Source organism: Mus caroli, unplaced genomic scaffold (assembly GCF_978045245.1).
Source record: "Mus caroli unplaced genomic scaffold, Mus_caroli_1 scaffold_2, whole genome shotgun sequence".
In the NCBI taxonomy this organism is placed as follows: domain Eukaryota; kingdom Metazoa; phylum Chordata; class Mammalia; order Rodentia; family Muridae; genus Mus; species Mus caroli.
The window spans coordinates 161,716,605-161,725,997 of record NW_028227257.1 but is presented as its reverse complement, the minus strand read 5'-3'; the positions used below and the strand labels follow the sequence as shown (position 1 = coordinate 161,725,997).

General features: G+C 44.8%; 1 pseudogene; it reads right to left on the bottom strand.

Moving 5' to 3' along the window:
• Window positions 1–7,435: 7,435 nt before the first annotated feature.
• LOC110289858 (splicing factor ESS-2 homolog pseudogene) lies at window positions 7,436–8,811 on the bottom strand (annotated as a pseudogene).
• Window positions 8,812–9,393: the final 582 nt, after the last annotated feature.

The window sequence follows — 9,393 nt, the reverse complement described above, 5'->3', positions numbered from 1 at the left end:
AATCTCATGCCCTCTTCTGACCTCCTTGAGCATGACATTGTGCACAACTAAAACATCTATAGCCATAAAGTAAAAATAAATATTTAAAATAAAGAATTACCTTGTGGGGACCAATAGACACTTCAAATAGCCAGTCCGATGACTTGATTACTCCTCCCGTGCAGGAAAGCTGTGCTGGAGAACGTAATTTTAACTGGGGTCCAAAGTAGTGCTCTGAGTTCATTTTTGGCTTTCCAGGCTCTAAAGCATCCACGGAGGGAAGGCACAGGCTAAATTTCAGTTAGTAGGAGGTCAGAATGCAGCAAAGAGCCCTGCTGTCCCCTATGGAGGAAGGTTGGTCCAAGGCAGATGCAGTGGTCCTTCAGCTGTGTGAAATGTGCCCAAATGCAAGCTAAGGTCTTCAGAAATTACATTCCTTAACCAGAGGTGAAGGTAGAGGCCCTTTCCTCCAAAGACTGTGTTGGAGTTGTGGGTTGGAGGGAGAAATACTTCATATAGTGAAGCAGACAAGCATGGTTTTAATAAAGATCAAGGAGATTCATGTTAGACCTCAGAAGGCCTCTTCCCTCAGGAAGAATTCTTCCAATTGGTTGCTGTGAAAACAGTTCTCACTGAAGCGCTTGGGAGGAGGCTCACAAGCTGATGCCTGATCGCAGTCAGCTTTTCCATTGTTCTTGTGGGGACCACAAGTGAGGGGTGAAGTGTGGGGTGGCGGTGGTGGTGTGGCGGTGGTGATATAGAGAAGTGGTGTCGTGGCATGGTTGGGGGATGGTGGTGGTGACAGGTTTCTGGGGTTTCAGAAGTTTGTCGCTTCTTTGTCAGATTGCCCAGCTGTTTAACCAAAATCTATCCACAGAGCTACTCAACTTACAGTATGCCTTAGCTCCTCTCAGCTCTGGGCAGGCCCCGAGTCTTCCTGAGCTATCAGGTTCTCGTCTCATGTGAAGAGCTTTGCGTTCCCACCTGTGAGAGGAAGTTACTTTTCCTTTTGCCAACCGATCCAGCTAATTTGTGGTTTGCTGTGATTGTTTGCTGGTCCCCCAGGTGCCTAAACTCGCAGGGAGGGCATCCAACCTTATCCCACCTGACTTAATTCTGAGAAGTCTCTGCCAATCATGATGCAACTGGCATCGCTTAAGAAAGTGAGACGGGACTAATTGAATGAATTGGAAACCAATTACTTTGGAGAGAAGGATGTGGTACTGTTTGGAGAAGGGCTGTGTCTGCGGTGCTCCTGGGGGACCCTGGGATTGTTACTTGGCCTCAGTTCACAAAAGAGCATAAAATATTCAAAGAAATGTGTAACAGTTAATTTTAATTTAACCCCACTGGCTTCCAAATAGTCTAAAAGAAGTCAGGCAATGTAACTGTGAGCATTTTCGAGAATGTTCACACAGATCGTGGCACTGACAAAACACTCATCTGGGTTTAGGGATAAATATATGATTTTTTAAATGCCTTATTTGGTTGGTTGGGAAGATAGACTGTTTTTCAGGAAATGAACAAACAAAAGCAGATGTTCATTTGGACTGTCAATCAATATACAGAGGACAGGCTCAAACTTTATTACTTGGAAACTTGTACCTGAGACTTTTATTTTTTCATTTTAATTTTGCACCTTTTCTTGAATTTAAAAAAAAGCAAATTTAAACATTATTATTACCGTCTCTCCCTCCTCCTCTCTCCCCTCTCCCTGTCTCTCTTTCTTTATATGTGAGTGTGAGTGTGGACATACATACTTTGGGGAGAGTGAGATCTCTCTTTCTACCCTGGGTCTCCAGACTGAACTCAGGTCATCAGGATTTTGGGACCAGTGCTTTTAACTAGTGAACCATCACCCACAGGCCAGATGGTTCCTTTTAAGCCATAAGACATATAGGATCTGAAAAGCTGTTTCCGTAAAGACCACCTACAATACTGTGACCCACATTTTGTGATTCCTGGCTGCTGCTGAATGACTATAGGATTTCCCCCTCAGACCTGTCACCTGTTTTGCTTTGGGAAGCCGTATCATGTGAGCCCAGGCTGAGGCTTTGCCTGGACATTCTAGCAGCATTTACTGTAACCACTGTGTAGGAGACACACACGATGAAAGTCATTGCTTTTGAAGCCCTTTTCACAAATTGAATTTCCTGTGGAGAAGCAATATCCCAGGAGCATAATAGATTTTCTCCCCTCCTTCCAGCTACACAAATACTGCCACAGAAAACTAATCAGCTACAGCTCTAATCTATATCTCTGATTTGTTTACAAGTGAATTTAAGTGTGACTTAAAATAAAAATAAAAGACAAGTCAATGACATGGAATTGCTAACAGTGGGGACCTGGTTTACATCCCGCACTCTGGAAATATTTTGTTGAGCTAGCTAGGGAAGCCACATGGCTGACAGACTGATTGATGGTTTGGTTTATTGCCTGACTGGTAGAAGAAGGAAAATCATGTGACACAGATGTCTCTCATCTCAAATGCAGAGAAAAAAACATGTCCTCAGCATACATATGATCTATGCTTTAGAACTCTGAAGATCCCAGTCAGAGCATCATGGCACCTGGCTCAGGACCAGAACGGCATTCCAGGCTTCTGAGCCTTCTGATAATAAGCAGTCCCCAGAACTCTACAGCAAAGGCAGATTGTCTCTTTGACTCTTCAAATCTTTTGTTCCCTTTTATTTTGGGGAACTATCTATTCCTCAAGACATTCATATTTCTCCTTTGGGTATTCAGTGGAAGGGCTAAAGAGAGGCTTTCCCATGCACACTGTTCCCTCTGACCCTCATAAATGGTCATTCCAGATCATTCCAATGAGAGATAAGGGTTGGTTGGTTGGTCATTATTATTATTTTTTTGATTATCTGTTACAGGGTTTCTCTGTGTAGTCCTGGCTGTCTTGAAACTCACTCTGTAGACCAGGCTAGACTAGAACTAAGAGATCTACCTGCCTCTGCCTCCCAAGTGCTGAGATTAAAGGTGTGTCCCATCACCATTTGACTGAGATGAGTATTTTTTGTTGTACCTGGATTTGAACCTAGATCCTTACACTTGTTAGGCAGGCACTTTCATTGAGCTATATCTGCAACCAGTTAGATGATCCTTTTAAAAAAAGCTTAGGGGTAGTAGTGAATGTGGTAAGATGTCCCAGGGGCCACTGGAAACATCGACACTCTTGTATGTTGTCCCTATCTTCCAGAGACCTACTCTCTTAGTGAAAAGACATATATCAGGGTGAAATGTGCAATTATTTGGGATAGAAATTAGCACAGAGGCTAGGGAGATGGCTTGCAACAAAAGCATGAAGACCTGAGTTCAAATCCCCACCAATCAGGTAAGAAACTGGCTGTAGTAGTGTATGGTGTAACTCCAGGACTATGTCTGTGTCTGGGAGACAGAGACGGGACTTGTAGTTTTCAAATTACACACACACACACACACACACACACACACACACACACACACCGACCGAGAGAGAGAAAGAGAGAGAGAGAGAGAGAGAGAGAGAGAGAGAGAGAGAGAGAGAGAGACCCTGTCTCAAGGACATAAAGAGAATTCCTGAAGGGCACATGAAGATAGAATTTAGAAGAATTGAGTTTGTCTTCTGTTGAGACAAGGTTTCCTCTTGTATCTCAGGGTGGCTTGAAACCCTGCCCACCTCGATCTCCTGCCTTTACCATGCCTGGCTAAGGACTGGATTTTTAAGTAACCCTTTCTCACAGCAGACACACTCCCCTAGGTACAACTCCAAAATTCACTTACATGTTTAATACCCCTTTGTGAAATAGTTTGGGCTGAGGCACTACAGATTTTGGATTCTTTCAAGGCTTAGAATAGTTGTGCACACATAAGGACGTATCTCAGGACTCACATCTAAACAGGAATTATACTTACGTTTCATACACATCTTAGACATACAGTCTGAAGGACACTTTTTAAAAATAACTTTATTCATGAAACACATTTTCCCTCTTATGGCATCCTGATGGTGTTCAACAAGTTACATCTTTTGGAACAATTTGGAATTTTGAATTAAGGATGTCCTTCCTGTCTTTCATTATCATTATTAAGGATATATTCCTGTTCTGAAGAGAATTAAAGGAAAACCTTTCTAGAGACCTATGCATTTCTTTTCTCTTTTTACAGAGACAAGCCTAATGTACACAGCACACATGCTTCTTGGAGCCCACAGAGGAGGCTTGGATACCTGGGAGCAGAGGCCTCCCGTCCTCCCTCTGACAGGTCCATCTCACAGTCCTAGCATCATGCTATCTCACTACTCCATTCTTTCTTCTTCTTTCACTGGCTTGAGTGTTCTTGCCACAACCAGCCCATGGTCTGTGCTGTCTGTGAAGACATCTCCAGGCATGCCTTCACCCTAAACTCCATATAACCTTTCTTCTCCACCCAGCCTCTCCTGCCAGCCTTGTAAACTCTTTGATAAAAGCAGGAAAAACCAATCCTAGGTAAGAAAAGAGAAAACAAATAGAACCCAGCACATCTGGAAACTCCCCTGCCTGGTGAAATACCCGCCCATGAAACAGGACAGTGGTACAGCTAAGCACGCCCTTAGATCTCAGGTGAAAAAGATGTCTGGGATAAAGGCACACAACGTGCACACAGAATCGCATATAAACTTGAATTGAAAGCAATATAAAGCTGATCTAACACTAGAAAATGGAACCATGTGTCTACGAGCTGCTTGAGAAAGTGCTGCAGAACATAACGGAGGTTTTATAGCCCCCTTGAGGTTCAGCTCCCTTACAGTTTCCTGTTTTGGTCATATACCTTGCTGAGCATTGGTCACAGTACACAGCTGTGTTGTCACTCCCATGAGATGTAAGGTGCTCCTGTCACCTCAGGACCTTCCTTTGTGTCCCATGGAATCAATCTCCTCCTCCACTGCAGCCCTGAGCTCAGGCACCCACAGCTCTGTCACCTGTCACAATAACTTTGCTTTTGTTAAAAGTGGTTAGGCATGGGATCACACAGCGGGGCCTTCCTTGGGTCTGGTTTCTTTCACTCAGCAGAGTTACCAAGACATATTCACGCTCTTGTAAGCTTCAGGAATTCATTTCTTTTAGCTGTAGGTTCCTGGCATGGTCATACCCTGCACTTGGTTTACCCACAGACAAACATTTGGACTTTCATGTGGGAGCTTATCATAGACAAGGTTATATAAGTATCCAATCAAGTTTTCATATGGGCATATATAAAAAAGTACTTATTTATGTGTGTGAGTGTACACACACACACACACACACACACTCCCATGCACCAAAGTGTATGTGTGTGCACCACCAGCCTACAGTGCTCAGCAGACTAGAAGATAGTGTCAGATCTCCTGGAACTGGAGTTATCTGCAGTTGTCAGCCACATGATGTGGGTGCTGGAAGTTGAACCAGGGTCTTCTGGAAGAGAAGCAGGTACTGTTAACTGTCGAATCATCTCTCTAGCCCTTGTGGTTCCTTTCTCTTGACACCCAGGGATGCAATCTAGGTGCATTAGAATGTTGGTACACATATAAAATAAAGTCACATTTCACTTTTAAAAGAAACTTGCGAGGCTTACCTCTAATAGGGGCACTAACATTTCATATTTTCACCATCAGTTAAGAAGTGTTCCAACTGCATTGTATCTTACTATTCTTCTTCACTTGTTTTAATCATAGCCATTTTATCAAATATGGAAGGGTATCTATCTCATTGTGGATTGAATTTATATTTCCCTGCCAACTAAGTTAGTACTATACAACTTTGTGTGTGCCCACTGGCCATTCATTTTCCTTCTCTTGTAAATGTCTAGTCAAAACTTTTGCCCATTTCCCAATTGAATTATTTGTCTAATTACTGAATTTCAGATTTTTTATTTTTAAATTGTTTTAATTAGATATTTTCTTTATTTACATTTCAAATGTTATCCTCTTTCCTAGTTTCCCCTCTGAAAATCCCCTATCCTCTCCCTCCTCTCCCTGATCCCCAACCCACACGCTCCTACTTCCTGGCCCAGGCATTCCCCTATATTGGGGCACAGAACCTTCACAGGACCAAGGGCCTCTCCTCCCATTGATGTCCGACTAGGCCATCCTCAGCTACATATGCAGCTAGAGCCATGAGTTCCACCATGTTTTCTTTGGTTGGTGGTTTAGTCCCTGGGAGCTCTGGGGGTACTGGTTAGTTCATAGTGTTGTTCCTTCTAGGGGCCTGCAAACCCCTTCAGCTCCTTGGGTACTTTCTCTAGCTCCTTCATTGTGCTCAGTCTAATGGATGACTGTGAGCATCCACTTCTGTATTAGTCAGGAACTGGCAAAGCCTCTCAGGAGACAGCTATATCAGTCTCCTGTCAGCAAGCTTTTGTTGGCATCTGCAACAGTGTCTGGATTTGGTGGTTGTTTCTGGGATGGATCCCCAAGTGGGGAAGTCTCTGGATGGTCATTCTTGCAGTCTTTGGATGGTTGTTCCTTCAGTCTCTGTTCTGAACTTTGTCTCTGTAACTCCTTCCATGGGTATTTTGTTTCCCCTTCTAAGAAGGATCAAAGTGTCCACACTTTGGTCTTCCTTCTTCTTGAGTTTCGTGTGTTTTGCAAATTGTATCTTGGGCATTCTGAGCTTCTGGGCTAATATCCACTTATCAGTGAGTGCATATCATTTATGTTCTTTTATGATTGTGTTACCTCACTTAGGATGATGTCCTCCAGATACATCCATTTGTCAAAGAATACCATAGATTCATTGTTTTTAATAGCTGAGTAGTACTCCATTGTGTAAATGTACCACATTTTCTGTATCCATTCTTCTGTTGAGGGACATCTGGGTCCTTTCCAGCTTCTGGCTATTATAAATAAGGCTGCTATGAACATAGTAGAGCATGTGTCTTTATTACAAGTTGGAGCATTTTCTGCGTATATGCCTAGGGGTGGTATTGCTGGATCTTCTGGTAGAACTATGTCCAATTTTCTGAGGAACTGCCATACTAATTTCCAGCGTGGTTGTACCAGCTTCCAATCCCACCAACAATGGAGGAGTGTTTCCCTTTCTCCACATCCTAACCAGCATCTGTTGTCACCTGGGTATTTGATCTTAGCTATTCTGACTGGTGTGAGGTGGAATCTCAGGGTTGTTTTGATTTGCATTGCCCTGTTGACTAAGGATGTTGAACATTTTTTTATTTGACAGTGCCAGGTGTTCTTTAATGAGGATTCAATTGGGGGTTAATGAGAAGGCATTTCAGCAGGGCCCTGGGAACAGCACCAATGCTATACTTCCAAGGGAATGGTCTGTGTAATGTGCCAACCTGGCCACGCAAACAACACTATATATTTGTGGAATAATCAACTGCCCGTGGGTCTGTGTCTCCAAGGCCTGGAATCCTCTGAGGAGTAGAAAGCTGCCCTTGATGCTCCACAAAGTGTCCCACAAAACATACACAGGTCCAGTCAGGCCTGGCTCTAAAAAACGTCTGAAGCTTTGTGCTGGGCAGGGAGCTGCAGCAGGTTGTCCGTGATGGAGGCTGGGTCCTGTGTGAGGGGTGTGCATGTAGCAGACCCAGGGACTGGGGTGCTTGTGGGTGTCTGCGGCCCACCAGCTGGGGTCTTGAGATGGGAAGAGCGTGCTGGGGATGGTGTATAGCTGACCCGCAGGGCATGATCTGTGTACTTGCTGGCTGTCCTGCTTAGGAGACACTGTAGGGCTGGGGACATGGCTGGGCTCAGGCCTTTGGGAGTAAGACTGGCCAAGTTCTCTGTAACTCTCCACAATGCTTCCTACTTCTTGGCCCAGTTTTTGACAACTGCTTCATTGGCCATCTTCAGGCCCAGACGCTCCCTGTGTCCTGGCTCCAAGATCTTGAGTGTGGGTCCAGGTGTCCTGTCCACATAGGGGCTCTCAGATCCTTCAACTCACAGGGGCGTGTTCCTCGCCCCATGTCATCAGTGGGGACTCATTCACACCAGGAGCAGAAGAAGGAGTGGCAACAAATCCAAAGCAGCCCACTCTGTTAGACTCCTGGGGAATGCGTTCCTTGCCATCAGGGCCGACCTTGCCCTGTTTGTGCTGGGCATTGAGGGCAGCCGCCTGCTGAAGCTGGGACCAGCTCAAAGCCTGACTGAAGGGGTTCTGGAGGAAATGTGTGTTCTTGTGTAGTATCTGCTGTGGCTTCTTAAACAACTGCTCTTCATCAGGGACACTTCATCAGGATGAGAGAGTTCTTGGCCCTGTACTTCCAGGTCTCCACTCCAGCCTGACTGCTCTCAATGGCTTGATGCTCTGCTGATGGGAGTTCAAGATTATCTTTCTGTTCCTTCTCAAATTCCTACTCAGCCTGGTAGAGCCACGTGTGCTGCGCATGTCTTTTTTCCTTGGCCACCTCCATGATCTAGAAGGAGGCGTTGTCCTCACTTGTGTAGTGGCTCACGAAGACATCCAGGCTGGGCAGCGGCTCCTTCTCCTCCTCCTCTCCAGCTTCTCCATCATCTAGGTCTCAGCCCTGGGGCCGGGGCTTGTTGCCCAGCACAGCAGAGCCTGGGTACCTCAGGAGTTTCAAAGGTTGCTGGAGTAACATAGGGTGGGTGGGGGTTCCTGAGATACCTTGCCCAGGGCAGAGCCAAACTTGATGGCAATCTGGCGCATGCGCTCCAAATCTCTGTTTTCCTCAGGCTCCAGGTACTCCTTCTGTGCCTGTAGCTTCTCCACATCAGGGAAGAAGTCTCTCTGGATAACTCCAGGACCCGCTGCCTGCTTCTTGCAACTCTACAACTCCGGCCTATCAAGCCTCCCCAGCAGAGCTCTTCCTCAGGGGCATGGACATGGAGGACAGAAACAGCATCCACCAACGTCCTGGGTGTCCCCATCACTATCGATGTTGAACAATTTTTCAGGTGCTTCTCAGCCATTCATTACTCCTCAGTTGAGAAGTCTTGGTTTAGCTCTGTAACCCATTTTCAATGGGGTTATTTGGTTTTCTGGAGTCCAACTTCGTGAATTCTTTATATATATTGGATATTAGACCCCTATTGGATTTAGAATTGGTAAATATCTTTTCCCAATCTGTTGGTTGCCATTTTGTCTTATTGCCTTTGCCTAACAGAAGCTTTGCAATTTTATGAGATTCCATTTGTCAATTCTTTATCTTATAGCACAAACCATTGCTGTTCTGTTCAGGAATTTTTCCCCTGTGCCCATATCTTCAAGGCTCTTCCCCATTTTCTTCTCTATAAGTTTCATCATCTCTGGTTTTATGTGATCCACTTAGATTTGAGCTTTGTACAAGGAGATAAGAATGGATTAATTCCCATTCTTTTATTACATGATAACTGCCAGTTGAGCCAGCACCATTTGTTGAAAATGAAATTCCTTCCACTGGATGGCTTTAGCTCCTTTGTCAAAGATCAAGTGACCATAGGTGCGT